At 39.6% G+C, this 17,434-nt stretch overlaps 1 protein-coding gene across 2 annotated transcripts in view; it reads left to right on the top strand.

Moving 5' to 3' along the window:
* Positions 1–706: 706 nt before the first annotated feature.
* LOC128692187 (uncharacterized) overlaps positions 707–17,434 on the top strand; it is a 63,138-nt gene continuing 46,410 nt past the window's right edge. The window contains exon 1 of one of the 2 annotated variants that reach the window (XM_053781261.2): positions 707–1,236. The gene's annotated coding sequence lies outside the window, so the exon portion shown is untranslated. The remainder of the gene's footprint in view (positions 1,237–17,434) is intronic. The other variant, XM_070096366.1, reaches the window with a different exon arrangement.

Here is a 17,434-nt window from a genome sequence, read left to right on the forward strand (position 1 = left end):
GACTGAAGAAGCCTACTGTGTAGGCGAAACGTTTCATAATAAAGATACCTAACTGTTGCATATGTGTCTTACCTAACAACCTTTGTACCTAGTTCAGCTATCAAAACTTTGGGGGCCCAGTCCCTGGACCCATTACGTACCTCTGTAATCTGTAAATACCTTTGTAACTTGTCATGATTGTGACCAGACCTACCTGGAGTTCATTACCTTTGTAAATTGTGAGTTCATTACCTTTGTAAATTGTGAGTTCATTACCTCTGTAACTTGCTCAGCTATCAAAAGTTTGGAGTCCAGTCCCTGGACCAATTATGTACCTCTGTAATCTTTTGACTACCGCCCACAGGATGGGTATGGGGTGCATAATAAACATATTAAACTAAGTAAGTAAGTAAGTTTATTCAGGTATACACAAATACAGTTACATAGAATTATCATACATAGCAGCATGTGTGTAGAGAACCTAGGATAACCCAAAAAAGTCAGACAGAGTGACTTATTTCCATTGGGATTTTTAAGGGGGTTTCAAGTTTTTGCTGAATATCCCGTGCAGAACACTGATAATTGCACTGCATATAACCATAATATAATATTTAAAAAGAAGCAGGATAAAATCAAAAACATTATTAAATGTAATTAAAAAAATATTACGCTGAAAATAAGATAGTGAATGCGCAGATTTAGTTGCATGTAAAGCTGAGAAATAATAAAGCATTTAGAGCAATTTGAAATTAGATGTATATGAATTTCTTTCTTGATGAGACAATGACTTAGAGTATGACTGAGACTGTACAGTTAGAGAGTTATAATACAGCAGGATGGAGTACAGCTTCTACTTCCGCTCACACTTCCTTAACGTTCGGGCAAGATGCTTCACACAAACTCTACTTCACAGTAAAATACTCCTTCTACATCCAATGAAATATACCAACTTACATGAGGATAGTAATGCCAAGCACACTTAAGTTGACATAGCCTATACAAATTGATGGTATTGTTATAGGTGAGGGAGGTTTGGTGCGTAGGAATTTGTGAAGGTATTCGGAGGATGTGTTGGGTGGTGGAGGAGGGTTGGCCGGGGCAGGTGTGTGTGTGTGGCAGAGACGTTACACTTGATACAAGCTGCTACTCCAACACCTACACCACAACCTCATTTTTTTCAAATATCGCAGGACGCCACGGTCTGATGTATCTCAACTTTGTTCTTCACTTCCTTCAGGTTCATCAGAGAGTGTCAAGGTGGGTGACCGTAATATATACTCTTCTTGACAGTGTCATGGAAGTTAGGGCACTAAATTTGACATGAGCAGGATGTCACTAACCGTAGTATATGTTCTACTTTACTGTATCATGGAAGTGAGGACTATATTTGACATGACCCTAGTGGAAATAAGTCAACTTGACTTGCTTGGGTTATCCTAGGTAATTTACACTATGCATGATAATTGTACTTGTGTGTACCTGTGCCTAAATAAACTTACTGACCGTATCAAATGTTCTGCTGGACAGTCATGGAAATTAGGACTAAATTTGACATGAGCAGTTTCTCAAGTACTTATACTACACACAAATTGAGTAGAAATGCTGTGAAACTTGACAGTGCTTTGCTAGTACATGTCTCAAAATTTTGGGCTGACATGATATAAATGTAAAATATATCAATGAACATTTATAATTAGGTGGATATTGATACTCATTTTAAAGCTAGAAACGTTAAAAAATTGCAACTAAGGATGATTATTATTGGCTATTGCTCAGGATAGATACTCAGAATGGTCAGTATCACTTGCAGTATCAGAGTATCTCTTGATCAAAGTTTGTCCCTCCTGAGTTTAAGTAAGTTAGTTATTCAGGTATACACATATACAGTTACATAAGTTATCATACATAGCAGCATATGTGTAGAGACCCTAGGATAACCCAAAAAATCAGACAAAGTGACATATCCATTGGAGTCCTTTTAATACCTTATTATTATACTGTAAAGGAGATAATATTTTATTATTATACTGTAAAGGAGATATACTAGGAATAAAGTAAAATGAGTTATTTATTACTTGTGTTAGCTAAAAAAAAAAATTCTCCCTTTCTGTTGCTACATTCATTAGGCACCTTTCGGCTCTCTTCTTGAACTGGTTCATGCTATGACTGGTTTTATTTCTGTACAATAAAAGGTGTTTGAAGCCTGGCCACTGACTGGGTACTACACAGTTGTGCTCTCTTCCCCTAGTACTGTGATTGCTTTGGCTTCCAGCCTTGACAAAATTAGTAACAAGATATTCTGGACACTGAACAATTTTATAAACTTGATTTAACTTCAGCTGTTTTACTCTGTCTTCAACATTCAGCATATCCAATTGTTGTAATTCATCCTGGCCTATATGTTCTCTTGGACCCAGGTCCAAGATGAATCTTATCATTTTGTTCTGGGTGATTAGTAGTCTCAGTTTTTTTGTCAAGGCAGAGTACCATGAAGAGCAAGCATAGTCCATATTACATTGTATAAGGGCTAGACATAGGGTCCTGTGAGCCTCAGTAGGTAGACACTGTGCTTGTCTGTAGAGGAACTTCAGTCTGGCATTCACTTTCTTTACTACACTGTTTCCTATCAGTTCTCCTGACATGCATGGGTCAAAGGGGATTCCCAGACATTTTACTGAGGAAACTGAAGTGATGGGGTCCCCATTACACCAGACATTAAAATTATTTACCCTTTTCAGTTTGTTTCGTGCCAAAGAGTATGGCTTCCACTTTCCCCGAGGTGTAACGATAGTTTGTTGTCTGCTAACCATTTGCTGCAGGACTCTAGTTCCAGTGTAAGGACATTAGCTATGTATATCTTTTGGGTGTTTACCTCACACTAACAGAGTACTGTCATCCTCATACAGTAGGAGTTTGCACTTAACATTGATGGGCATGTCGTTTACATAACACAGGAATAATAAAGGACCCAGAATACTACCTTGGGGAACTCCACATTCTATCAACAGGGGTTCTGATTCTGTTTTGTTGATTTAGATAGTTTGTTTCCTGTTGTTAAGATAGGACTTAAACCAGTCTACGGAACTTATGCTGATAGCTTGAAGTTTCTTACATGATATATTGTGGTTGACAGTATCGAAGGCCTTTTGCAAGTCTAAGGTTACCATTCCTATGAGGCTCCCTATTGACATTTCAATTCTCATGTAATCCATCAGATTAATTAGGGTGGTATCAATTGAGTAAGATCTCCTAAAGCCTGATTGGTAACTATGAATAATGTTGTTGTCATTAAGATACTTGACTACTTGACAGTGTCAGTGGAACGCCTTCCATCTGAACAAAAAACTAATGGAAAAATAAATAAAGAAACGACTAGGAAAAACAAGAATAATGACTTTTGAGGATTTTACTTAAAATTTAAATATAATAAAAATGACCTTTGGTTCTGGTGCTGTAGTTGGGCAGGAGTAGGTAAGACCCTGGACAGATCTCTGATGTTAAAGATGTAGGTTATCCTGGGCGGATGGTAACAGTCCGATGTTTTGGAATCTCCTCTACTACTTAGTTGGAGCACCATAAGTAGAATAAATAAGGGCCGGTAGTAGTCGAATAATGTTAATAAGTCCAATTAACAAGTGTCTTGCTCCTTTATCTGGCGTCTACCCTGGATGACCACGCCAGGAACAGAGCTGGTAATGAGAAAAAATAAACTGGTTACCAATGGTTATGATAATATAACATTTAAGAATGAAAAAGAGTGGTAAATGCCAAAATCATTACTGGTAACCAGCAAACAAAAGAAAGCAGTGAACAGTAATACTCCTGGTAGACCACCTTACCTGATCAGGAAAAAAGTGGAGGTGAAGTGACTCTCCAAACTTCAACCCACACCAGGTAAGGTCAATACTACCAGGAGTAGAAATTGAAACAAATCAGACACCAGGAACTAGAGTTTCGCCCGAGCCCACCAGAGGGGGATGCACGATGTAACTCGCTAATGGTTCCTGGTTGCCTGAACAACCCTAACCCCACTTACAACCCACTTTTCCCTCACAGACAGTACACTGCCCTCTCTAGAATTTTGGATATTACACTGAGTATACTAACAGGCCTATAGTTGCTGACAACAGACCAACTATTTTTCTTGAAGATAGGAGTAACTTAGGTCTCCTCGAACCCCTTCGGTATGGCATTAGTGGTGATGGACAAATTTATTATGTGAGCGGTGGAGACTGGCAATTCAGAGGCACCATCTTTTAGGAACTTAGATGGGATTTTATCTGGGACTTTGCTCTTAGTTGGGTTTAACCTGCTTAATTCTTTTTTGCAGGAAGGCATCCTTTCAAAGATTGTTTCAAGGATACAGTACTATGTACCCCAAATGGCTCTTCTTGCTCTTTACCACTCTCTCATTTACCCTTACCTCACCTATGGTATTTGTGCATGGGGGTCATCCACATTAAATCACCTTAAACCTTGAATAGCCCAACAAGCTGCAGTGCAATTGATTACCAACTCCTCACAAAACAGCACACTCCACTGCTTTTTAAGAGCCCTAACTTGCTTAATATACAAAACATCCATGCTTAGTATTGTGCCTACTATACACACAGAACATCATACTCATATTAACCCTCCTCTCAGACTCCTCCTTAATAACTACAACAGAACATACAGGCATAATACAAGGCACAAATCACTCTTCAATATCCCTTGTGTCCATCTCTCCCTATGCGAAAATGCTGTGTGCATAAAGGGCCCAAGGATCTGGAATACATTGCCAGAACACTCAAGGGCCCCTGCCTGCAAATTAATTTAAGGCCCTACTTAGAAATCACCTCATTACCCAAAATTAACCAAAAAACACTTTACTTAACACCTACCAGTTACTCAAGTTATTCAAAAAACTCCTAAATAATTTGACTGTTCAGCTATTTCATCATTTACTCAACTATTTACTCATTACCTCACACTTATAATTGTTTCAATTTCATTATTGTATATTATGCTTGATGGTTGCTCAACTATTTACTCATTACTTCAAACTTATGATTGTTTCAATTGCATTGTTTTAAATTGTGCTAAATTGTAATATAGTGGACCCTTGAATTTCATAATCCCTTTTCTGCATGTACATACTTAACCCTTTCAGGGTCCAAGGCCAAAATCTGAAGTCACGCACCAGTGTCCAAGAAATTTTGAAAAAAAAAAAAATTATTTTTTCTTACAGAATTAAAGAGCATATTTTTGTGAAGGTAATAAAACAAAAAAAATTAGAATCTGATCAGTACTTACCGAGATACAGTGCCAAGAAGTTTGTAGAAAATGATGTGGTGGCGGCAACATCGACGAATTCCACATACGCGTATTATATTATTTTGTTGTTTTAGTTGTTTTTTCTTTTCTTTTCCAATTTTTTTCTATTCCTACTAACATTTGGGGCCTGAGAGACCAATACTGTATATAATTTATATATATAAACTCACTGTATTGAACACAATAACCGCACTAAAGTTATTATCATATTATTGTTTACCACTGTTGTTTATTACAATAAACATGCACAAATATTGTATAATACTAATGTTCTATCATATATTTACATATTTACAATCACTGGACATGGTTTTAGAACTGCTGGAGCTTGTGGAACTCCTTGAAACAAGGCACCATGCACAGAGGCACCTTACATTCCTCACACATAAACCGAGTGTCTTTGCGTCTTTGTTGCCGTCGTTTTGTTTGTGCACAGACAATGCATCTCTTCTGAGCAAATTTCTTTTGAGTTGAAGGAAGCTGTATTATGAAATGATCACCTTCTCTTCTCAAACGCTTGGGTATATTGTGATGAATTCGAGGACCATGTTGTATTGCAGGTGTTGTTACCTGGTACTTCATTATGAGTTGTCTGACAACAGACAAACAAAATTCACCATACGGTGGTCTGTTACCAGTCTTTATTTGGTACATATTATATGCATTCAGCATTGAAATGTCCATGAGATGGAAGAAAAGTTTCATGTACCACTTGTAACTCTTACGAACACAGTCAACAAAACCAATCTGCATGTCACACTTGTCAACCAAGCGCATGTTTTGTGTATAATCAATCACTGTCACTGGTTTTCGAATACGTTCATTAGTCACTCGATCAACTTTGCCACTGTCTTGCATTTCATTACGGTGAATGGTTGTCAACAATGTGACATCTCGTTTGTCATGCCACCGTAATGCCATGATGTCATTGGCAGTAAACACCTGCACGTCATCACCACGAACACCTGCGTTGAGCCTGGGCATATGTTTACGATTAGAACGCACTGTGCCACACACATCTGTCTTGTTCACTCGCATGAAATCACTGAGTAATGGGCTTGTGTACCAGTTATCGGTATATAATGTATGGCCCTTACCAAGATAAGGTGCCATCATGTTTCTCACTACGTCACCTGATATACCCAATAACATCTTGGTATCTTTCAATGTTTTACTACCCGTGTATACAACAATATCCAACACCAGGCCACTGTCACAATCACAGAGTACAAACAATTTTATACCAAAGCGGTTCCTCTTGCTCGGTATATACTGCTTGAATGACAGTCTACCTTTGAACAAAATCAAAGACTCGTCAATTACAAGATTCTTGAATGGATAAAAGTATATCCTGAACTTTTGTTTGAGATACATGAAAACATTTCTAATCTTGTATAACCTGTCACTTCTGTCAGGCCTGGTTTTGTCAGAGAAGTGCAACATACGTAAGAGTAAGATAAACCTGTTCACTGGTATTATTTCACTGAAGGATGGGGTACAAATTAGCCGATCTGTGGACCAGTATGCTTTTATATTATGCTTATAGACGTGAGGCATAAGCATTATTGTTGCAAAAAGCAAATACATTTCTGCAACAGTCGTCTCTTTCCACCTGTGTAGTCTTGACTGTGGTGATAAGATCGTATTTGCCATGGTGTACTGAAAATACTTATTACTTTCCCTGACAATAGTTTCCATCAATGGCTGGTCAAAGAATAATTCAAAGAATTCCAGTTCATTGGCCGTGGTTCCAAGGGGACAGGTAGGTAGAATTCCACTTTGCGAGTCATCAAAGTGGTGAGGGCTGGGAACAAAATTGGGATTTTGCTGCCAATCCCAGATACGGTTTGCTGGTGGATACTGGACATCATAGGCTGGTTGTACGGGTGGTTGTGGCGGGCTGGTGGGTGACGCTCCGCTTTGTCCTTGAACTGACGAGTCAGCAGCGTGGGTTCCCGCGTGGCACAGCGAGTCACGCATGGCGGTGCCACTACCACCACCAGCCCCACTAACACCATCCACTGATGTCTGTGGCCCATCCATGCCAAGTGTAGCCACATCATCCTCACTATCACTACCTAAAACGGGTGTAGGGCCACGGGATGTACTCCGGGATGTACTACGGGATGTACTCCGTCCCCTGGGCATAGCATAGGGTACACTACCCGAGCGCATGCGGCGGCGCACATACCGACGCTTCACTGGTGAATATGTTTCCTCACTATCACTACTCGAATGATCGTCGAGCGCAATAAAATCACAATCCACGTCAGAATCATCGTCATTACTGAAGTCAGAGGCCAGACCACGGGAAAATATTAGTTTTCTCTTACGTTTAGGAACAACCGACCGTGAGTCACGAGTGCCCACACCAGAGGTAGAAGGTCGAGGATCGTCGGGGTTTTCTGCACTATTATCGATATCCTGGTCATTATTTTCGGTCACTAACTCATCAAAGCCGTAGAATTCGTCTTCATTTCCACTTCCATCAGTGTCAGAACTATCAGACAGGAAGAGGAGAGTCCCAATTTTCCGGGGAGTGAGAGCTGACTTGCGACGAGACATGGTGAACAAGGGTGACTGAGCCGGCGTTCCCACAATGCTATGCAGGCGCCTAGATTTTTTGTTTATGGCGCACACCCACCGCGCAGACCCATTCTCTCATATGTAGGCCTATGAGCGCTTTCGCGCTAAATTTGACGGCGCTAGAATTTTGGCGTAGATCTACGGTTTGGACACTCACCGACCAGCCGTAGATCTACGGGACGGACCCTGAAAGGGTTAATATTGTAAATTGTGCTTGATGATTGCTCAACTATTTAATCAAAACTTCAAACTTAAAATTTTTTCAACTTCATTGTTTTAAATTGTGCTAAATTGCAATACAGGTCTCCCTCAACATTCACGTTTTCAGCTTTCGCGGGCTTCACACATTCGCGAATTCCCAACCGCCAAATTCCCAGCCACCAAATTCCCAGCCGCCAAATCATATTCAAGTTTCCCGCCACCTGCGAGTCCCTACTACCCTCCCTCCGACCCCTGCAACTGGCAGCCAGCCCTCCCACCACTCAGTGTGGTGAGTGTTTTGTTTGTTCATTATTTGCTATTAAACTACAGTATAAATAATGTAAACACATTCATGACTGCATATTGGAATGGCTATTTGGACAGGTATTGGACGGTGACATCATGTGTTTACTCTTGAACACAGCAAAGAACACAGCAAAGAATCAAACATTTCTGCTACTGCTAATAATAACAATAGTAATAATAATAATAATAATAATAATAATAATAATAATAATACGATATAATTGAAGAAGGAAATTGTACAAAAATACGAGGGAGTGGTTGACACATCGTCAGTGTGGCTTTGTTTATGCTGGAGTGAACATTAGTCTCCCTGCTCTTCCAAACATTTCACAATAATTCATTGTTTGGTGCTTGTAGATTGAGTGTGACTGGAGTGGTTGAGGCAGTGGTAGAGGTGATAGAGGCAGTGATAGAGGCAGTGATAGAGGCAGTGGTAGAGGCAGTGGTAGAGGCAGTGATAGAGGCAGTGATAGAGGCAGTGATAGAGGCAGTGGTAGAGGCAGTGGTAGAGGCAGTGGTAGAGGCAGTGGTAGAGGCAGTGGTAGAGGCAGTGGTAGAGGCAGTGGTAGAGGCAGTGGTAGAGGCAGTGATAGAGGCAGTGGTAGAGGCAGTGGTAGAGGCAGCGATAGAGGCAGCGATAGAGGCAGTGATAGAGGCATTGATATTTACTAACATATATGTTATAAATAATAATAGTACATTATGAATAACATTTATTATTATTATTATAAATGTTATTAATATTAACATGTACTATTATTATTTATAACATACGTATATGTTAGTAAATACCACTGCCTCTATCACTGCCTCTATCACTGCCTCTATCACTGCCTCTATCACTGCCTCTATCACTGCCTCTACCACTGCCTCTACCACTGCCTCAACCGCTGAATTATTGTGAAATGTTTGGAAGAGCAGGGAGACTAATGTTCACTCCAGCATAAACAAAGCCACACTGACGATGTGTCAACCACTCCCTCGTATTTTTGTACAATTTCCTTCTTCAATTATATCGTATTATTATTATTATTATTATTATTATTATTATTATTATTATTATTATTATTATTATTATTATTATTATTATTATTATTATTATTATTATTATTACTATTGTTGTTATTAGCAGTAGCAGAAATGTTTGATTCTTTGCTGTGTTCAAGAGTAAACACATGATGTCACCGTCCAATACCTGTTCAAATAGCCATTCCAATATGCAGTCATGAATGTGTTTACATTATTTATACTGTAGTTTAATAGCAAATAATGAACAAACAAAACACTCACCACACTGAGTGGTGGGAGGGCTGGTTGCCAGTTGCGGGGGTCGGAGGGAGGGTAGTAGGGACTCGCATTGGTTGAGGAAGTGGTGGAGTCTGTGGTATTTAATAACATACATGTTATAAAAGCATAACATGTATATATTTAGTACAACTTACGACGTTTTCATGTATTTTATGATTGTTCATGGTTCAACAAGTTAAGCAGTATTGTATTATATTTCCCTACAATATATTGGGGCACCAAACATTCACGGTTTTTCAACATTCGCGAGGCTCTTGATCCCCTAACCCTCGCGAATGTTGAGGGACACCTGTACTGTATTTTTTATTAACTATATCAAAACTGTAATTATTCTCTGCCGAACTTACTAAAGCTGTATAGCGTGAACTAGTTGAATATCAGTTTTCTTCTATTCACTGTAACTTACCTAATGCCTATATGTAAAATTATGGCACTGTTAAGTTAGTCTTAAACTTGTCCGAAATGCTCTGCATATAAAGGGGCTTTAGGAATGTTCACAAAATTGTTACACTCCTTTGTTCAAACACATATCATGCTAAAATAAATTTTTTATTGTTATACACTTACTAGTTGACAACTGTTGAGGGTTACCCCTTTATTGGTATAGTATGTTTTAAACTTATCAGAGTCTGTGTTAAAGGTATTTGATGCAGCCGATAGTTTACTTGCTAGTGTTGATGCGACAGATGTGTAGTAGGAATTCAAACAATTTACCACTTTAGTTATTTTGTGGCATACCTTGTTATCAATATTTAGTACTATGTTAGATCTATCTACGGGTTTATGGCTATACCCCAACTGTTTCAGTTGTTGCCAGAGCTTTCTAGGGTTATTCTTGTACTCTTCGATTTTTGAGCAGTAAGCTATAGAATATCCTTCTGGGTGGCTATAAGATACTCTCCAGGGTGGCTGTAAGATACCCTCCTGGGTGGCTATAAGATACCCTCCTGGGTGGCTATAAGATACCCTCCTGGGTGGCTATAAGATACCCTCCTGGGTGGCTATAAGATACCCTCCTGGGTGGCTATAAGATACCCTCCTGGGTGGCTATAAGATACCCTCCTGGGTGGCTATAAGATACCCTCCTGGGTGGCTATAAGATACCCTCCTGGGTGGCTATAAGATACCCTCCTGGGTGGCTATAAGATACCCTCCTGGGTGGCTATAAGATACCCTCCTGGGTGGCTATAAGATACCCTCCTGGGTGGCTATAAGATACCCTCCTGGGTGGCTATAAGATACCCTCCTGGGTGGCTATAAGATACCCTCCTGGGTGGCTATAAGATACCCTCCTGGGTGGCTATAAGATACCCTCCTGGGTGGCTATAAGATACCCTCCTGGGTGGCTATAAGATACCCTCCTGGGTGGCTATAAGATACCCTCCTGGGTGGCTATAAGATACCCTCCTGGGTGGCTATAAGATACCCTCCTGGGTGGCTATAAGATACCCTCCTGGGTGGCTATAAGATACCCTCCTGGGTGGCTATAAGATACCCTTGGGTGGCTATAGGATACCCTCCTGGGTGGCTATAGGATGCCCAGGTTGGTTATGGTATACCCTTCCTGAGTGGCTATAGGATACCCTTCCTGATTGGCTATAGGATACGCTTCAGAGTGGCTGTAGGGTGCCCTCCTGAGTGGCTATGGGGTACCCATTTTGGGTGATTATGGGGCAGGTCTTCTAAGAGGGCTATGGGATACCCCTCCTGGATGGTGATTGTGGTACTCCTCCTCTGTGGCTGTGGGGAACACATCTTTGTCTTGTGATAAGAATTGTTCGGATTTTTAACCTGGAGGGTTAGCCACCCAGGATAACCCAAGAAAGTCAGTGCATCATTGAGGACTGTCTGTCTTATTTCCTTTCTGGTCCTTCAACCTTTCTCCCAGGATGCAACCTACAACAGTTGACTAACACCCAGTTGCCTAACACTTACTGCTAGGTAAGTGTTAGGCAACTGGGTGTAAGGAAACATGCTCAGTGTTAATATCCATGCCGGGGATTGAAGCACAGACACTTAGTGTGCAAGGAGAGTGCATTGCTAACTGAGCTGTGTGGCTTATTTCTCTTGAGATGTTTAGGTCTTCTAGGATTAGTAAGTAGGCCACAACAACTGGCTCCTAGGTATATACAGTATTTACATTCGTATACATATCGTTGTAAGTCATTTTTCTCTATTTCACGTTCTTGTGCATAACTTGATTCACTTTATTCCTATTGTACTTCATCTTACTCTTAAGGATTGTCACTCAGTTGAGTTACTTAATTGTTTTAATTTTTAAGGTTATTGTCATGATTGATTTCTGCTTTATCTGTCTTATAGTTAAGCTTTAAATAATAAGATATTACAGGAACCCCATTGGAAATAAATCTTTTGGGCTGACTTTTTGGAGTTATCCAAGGCAATTTACACATAACTGTAACTAATGTGTACCTTAATAAACTTTTAGGCAAACAAGGGCAGTAGGTGCTAGGTGACTTAGCCATGTCTCACTGCTTGGACTGAGCTTGGGTCCTATCAGTTGTGAGCTGAATGCTCTTATCACTAAGCTGCATTTAATATGGCCTAAACAGTACAATTTTTAGAATTCCCAGGTAGGTGGCTGCATTATTTAGGACCATTTGCATGGAGTTTCTGCTTTCATTAGTCATACGCCTTATAGCTTGGTGGCACATTTATGCATTATTATGGCTTTTTATTTTCTTAATGTGCCAGAGAGTTATTATATTCACAGTTATTAAAGAGAGGTAACTGACGTAGTTACTAATAAGGTAAGTTTGATAAGCTGTTTGAATTTGCTGGGTTATCTTAGGTTAAATATAATTTACCACCAAAATACTGTATGTCTTTAAAAATTGTATGCATATTCCAACCACTGTATACATTTATAAAACTTTCTGTAAAACTATTTGTAATTAACCTATATAAAACTTATCTTTTGTGGCAACATAGTAAGTGAAATTGTCACCACATATTTTTAATTATTATTATTATTAATCATTAATTAATAATACATTAATAATAATTATTTTCAGAAACAGTATCACCACCCATGACAGGTAGGATTTTGGACAAAACACTTTATCATTCATGCTGTGTAATATACCTTTGATGAGTTTCGAGTCACACTAGTGTGGTGCTTGCCTGGTCAACCAGGCTTTGTCTCTTGTGTCAAAATCATTTGACCCAATGGATTTTGCCCAGTACAGTGGACCCTCGCCTAACGAACGCATTGCATAACATTAAATCCGGCTAGTGATACATTTTAACACAAAAATTTTGCCTCGGCTAGCGCTAAAAAACTCGCCCAATGCGATTCGTTACATTTGAGACACGTCCACTTGCGGCCTGAGCGTGCCTCACTTGTCCCGTGGGTGCCAGTGTTTACAAGCCAGCCACTGCGGTCGCATCCAAACATACAATCGGAACATTTCATATTACCACAGCGTTTTTAGTGATTGCACCTGCAAAATAAGTCACCTTGGGCCCCAAGAAAGCTTATAGTGCCAACCCTACAGCAAAAAAAGTGAGAATTACTATGGATATGAAGAAAGAGATCATTTTTAAGTATGAAAGTGGAGTGCGTGTCTCCGAGCTGGCCAGGTTGTGTGCAAAACCCCAATCAACCATCGCTACTATTGTGGCCAAGAAAATGGCAATCAAGGAAGCTGTTCTTGCCAAAGGTGCAACTTCGTTTTCGAAACAGAGATCGCAAGTGATGGAAGATGTGGAGAGACTGTTATTGGTGTGGATAAATGAAAAACAGATAGCAGGAGATAGCATCTCTCAAGTGATCATATGTGAAAAGGCTAGGAAGTTGCATGACGATTTAATTAGAAAAATGCCAGCAACTAGTGGTGATGTGAGTGAATTTAAGGCCAGCAAAGGTTGGTTTGAGAGATTTAAGAATCGTAGTGGCATACATAGTGTGGTAAGGCATGGTGAGGCTGCCAGTTCGGACCAAAAGGCAGCTGAAAAATATGTGAAGGAATTCAAGGAGTACATAGACGATGAAGAATTGAAACCTGAACAAGTGTTTAATTGTGACGAAACAGGCCTGTTTTGGAAGAAAATGCCAAGCAGGACCTACATTACTCAGGAGGAAAAGGCACTCCCAGGACATAAGCCTATGAAAGACATGCTCACTCTGTTGATGTGTGCTAATGCTAGTGGTGATTGCAAAGTGAAGTCTTTATTGGTGTATCACTCTGAAACTCCCAGAGTGTTCAGGAAAAACAGTGTCCTCAAGGCTAATTTGTGTGTGATGTGGAGGGCAAACAGTAAGGCATGAGTCACTAGAGACCTTTTCTATGACTGGTTACACCATGCATTTGCCCCCACTGTGAAAAATTACCTCCTGGAAAATAAATTGGACCTTAAGTGCCTCTGGTATTAGACAATGTTCCTGGTCATCCTTCAGACGTGGCAGAGCGACTTTCTGGGGACATGAGCTTCATTAAGGTCAAGTTTTTGCCTCCTAATACCACTCCTCTCCTGCAGCCCATGGACCAGCAGGTCATTGCAAACTTCCAAAAACTCTACACAAAAGCTATGTTTGAAAGGTGCTTTGTAGTGACCACAGAAACTCGATTGACTCTAAGAGAGTTTTGGAGAGATCACTTTAGCATCCTCAATTGTGTAAACATTATAGGTAAGGCTTGGGAGGAAGTGACTAAGAGGACCTTGAACTCTGCTTGGAAGAAACTGTGGCCAGAATGTGTAGACAAAAGGGATTTTGAAGGATTTGAGGCTAACCCTGAGAAGCCTCTGCCAGTTGTGGAATCAGTTGTGGCATTGGGGAAGTCCTTGGGGTTGGAGGTTAGTGGGGAAGATGTGGAAGAGTTGGTAGAGGAGGACAATGATGAACTAACCACTGATGAGCTGCAAGATCATCTTCAATAGCAAGAGGCCAGACCTGAGGAAACTGCTCCTGAGGAGGGGATAGAGAAATTGAGGAAGTTGCCTACTTCAAAGATTAAGGAAATGTGTGCAATGTGGCTTAACCCCTTGACTGTCGCAACTCCCAATCCTGAGGTGTCTCCTGGTGTCGCAAAATTCCAAAAACAAAAAAAAATTATTTTTTCTCATGAAATGATAGAGAATCTTTTCCCGATTGTAATGACACCAAAAAAACGAAATTTGATGGAAAACTGACGGAATTACGCTCTCGCGAAGTTAGCGACCTTGGCGATATTTACAAATCGGCGATTTCGCCCACTTTGAGCCCTATTTTCGGCTAATTCGTTTGTTTCAGTCGACCAAACTCATAGCTATTTCTCTAGAACTCCATTTTTTCTATCAATTGAGTTCAAGAAACTGCCCATTTACCAATTTTAACTACCCAATAACGTGGTCAGAAATTTGCAATTTGGCCAATTTCACGAAAATTTAAAAATATGACAATTTCAAAATAAGGTCCAGAATGAACAATGCAGACATTCCTGGCTCTGAAATAACATTTTCTTTGTTCATCAGTCATGTCTCCAGGCTCCTCTGATATTACTCTTGCTTTCTATTTTGAATTTTTATTCAAACAAAAAATAGAAAATTTACTATTATGCAGACTACTCCAATACTGTAATAATTGTATAAATAACATCAACCCATTCATGAGTGCATATTAGAATGGCTAGTTGGACATTTATTGGACAATGATGTCATTAGTTTACTTTTGAACATCGGCAAAAATCAAACATTTCCCCTACTTTGAGCTCCATTTCCAAGTTTTTTTTATAGTAAGATCAATCAAAATCATCTCTTTTTCTATAATATGTTTTCCATTCTATCAAATGAGACCAAGAAAACGAGAATACAACCATAAATACTATACGAAAATAGGCCACAAAGTCGGCATTTTAATTAAAAAAAACGGTCGGAGTTTTTTTTTTCTCATTATGCACTGCGTGCTCCAGGATTTTTTTTATGTGGTGCACACTGACCACACAGACCCATTCTCTCACATGTGGGCCTACCAGCTTTCTCCTTCTTGATTTGAAGCCGCTAGAATTTATGAGTATATATACAGTGGAACCTCAAAAATCGAACTGCTCCCAACTCAACCAATTATGTAAGTGTATTTTTGTAAGTGCCTTTATACGTGTATTTTTGAGGGACTTAAATGGTCTAATCTAATTTACATTATTCCTGATGGGAATAAATTCGTTCGGTAGTGGCACTCGAACAGCCTTCTGGACCGAAGAAAGTTCGATATTTGAGGTTCCACTGTACGTCAAACACGGTACCTCATAAGACGTATATATACGGCCGCGACAGTCAAAGGGTTAAAGTGCAAACCTTTTTTGATGAAAATCACCCTCGCACAGCTATTGCAAGCCGTGCTGGTGACTATTACACTGACAATGTTGTGAAACACTTTAGGAATGTCATAAAGGAACGGGAGGTACAGGCCTCTGTGGACAGATATGTTGTGCGACAGAGGTCCAGTGACTCTCAAGCTGGTCCTAGTGGCATTAAAAGAAGAAGGGGAGTAACCCCAGAAAAGGACTTGACATCTCAAGTCCTAATGGAAGGGGATTCCCCTTCTAAACATTAACACCATCCACACTCCCCTCCTCCCATCCCATCAATCATCACCAGATCTTCAATAAAGGTAAGTGTCATGTAATTGTACATGTCTTCTTCAGTTTGTGTATTAACCCTTTGACTGTCGCAACCCCCAATCCTGAGGTGTCTCCTGGTGTCACAAAATTTAAAAAAAAAAAAAAAATTTTCTTATGAAATGATAGAGAATCTTTTCCCGATTGTCAAGACACCAAAAAAACGAAATTTGATGGAAAACTGAAGGAATTACGTTCTCGCGAAGTTAGCGACCTTGGCGATATTTACAAATCGGCAATTTCCCCCACTTTGAGCCCTATTTTTGGCTAATTCCATTATTCCAGTCAACCAAACTCATAGCTATTTCTTCAGAACTCCATTTTTTCCATCGATTGAGTACAAGAAACTGCCCATTTACCAATTTCAACTACCCAATAACGTGGTCAGAAATTTGCAATTTGGCCAATTTCACGAAAATTAAAAAATATGACAATTTCAAAATAAGGACCAGAATGAACAATGCAGACATTCCTGGCTCTAAAATAACATTTTCTTTGTTCATCAGTCATGTATCCAGGCCCCTCTGATATTACTCTTGCTTTCTATTTTGAAATTTTATTCAAACAAAAAATAGAAGATTTACTGTTATGCAGACTACTGCAATACTGTAATAATTGTAAAAATTACATCAACCCATTCATGACTGCATATTAGAATGGCTATTTGGACATTTATTGGACAATGACATCATTTGTTTACTTTTGAACATCGGCAAAAATCAAACATTTCCCGTACTTTGTGCTCCATTTCCAGGTTTTTTTTATAGTAAAATTAATCAAAATCACCTCTATTTCTATAATATGTTTTCTATTCTATCAAATGAGACCAAGAAAATGAGAATACAACCATAAATACTATACGAAAATAGACCACAAAGTCGGCATTTTAATTAAAAAAAGTGGTCGGAGTTTTTTTTTTCTCATTATGCACTGCGTGCTCCAGGATTTTTTTTATATGGTGCACACTAACCACACAGACCCATTCTCTCACATGTGGGCCTACCAGCTTTCTCCTGCCTGATTTGAAGCCGCTAGAATTTGAGTATATATACGTCAAACACGGTACCTCGTAAACATATACGTATATACGGCCGTGACAGTCAGAAGGTTAAAATTAATAT

Source organism: Cherax quadricarinatus, chromosome 53 (assembly GCF_038502225.1).
Source record: "Cherax quadricarinatus isolate ZL_2023a chromosome 53, ASM3850222v1, whole genome shotgun sequence".
Classification (NCBI taxonomy): domain Eukaryota; kingdom Metazoa; phylum Arthropoda; class Malacostraca; order Decapoda; family Parastacidae; genus Cherax; species Cherax quadricarinatus.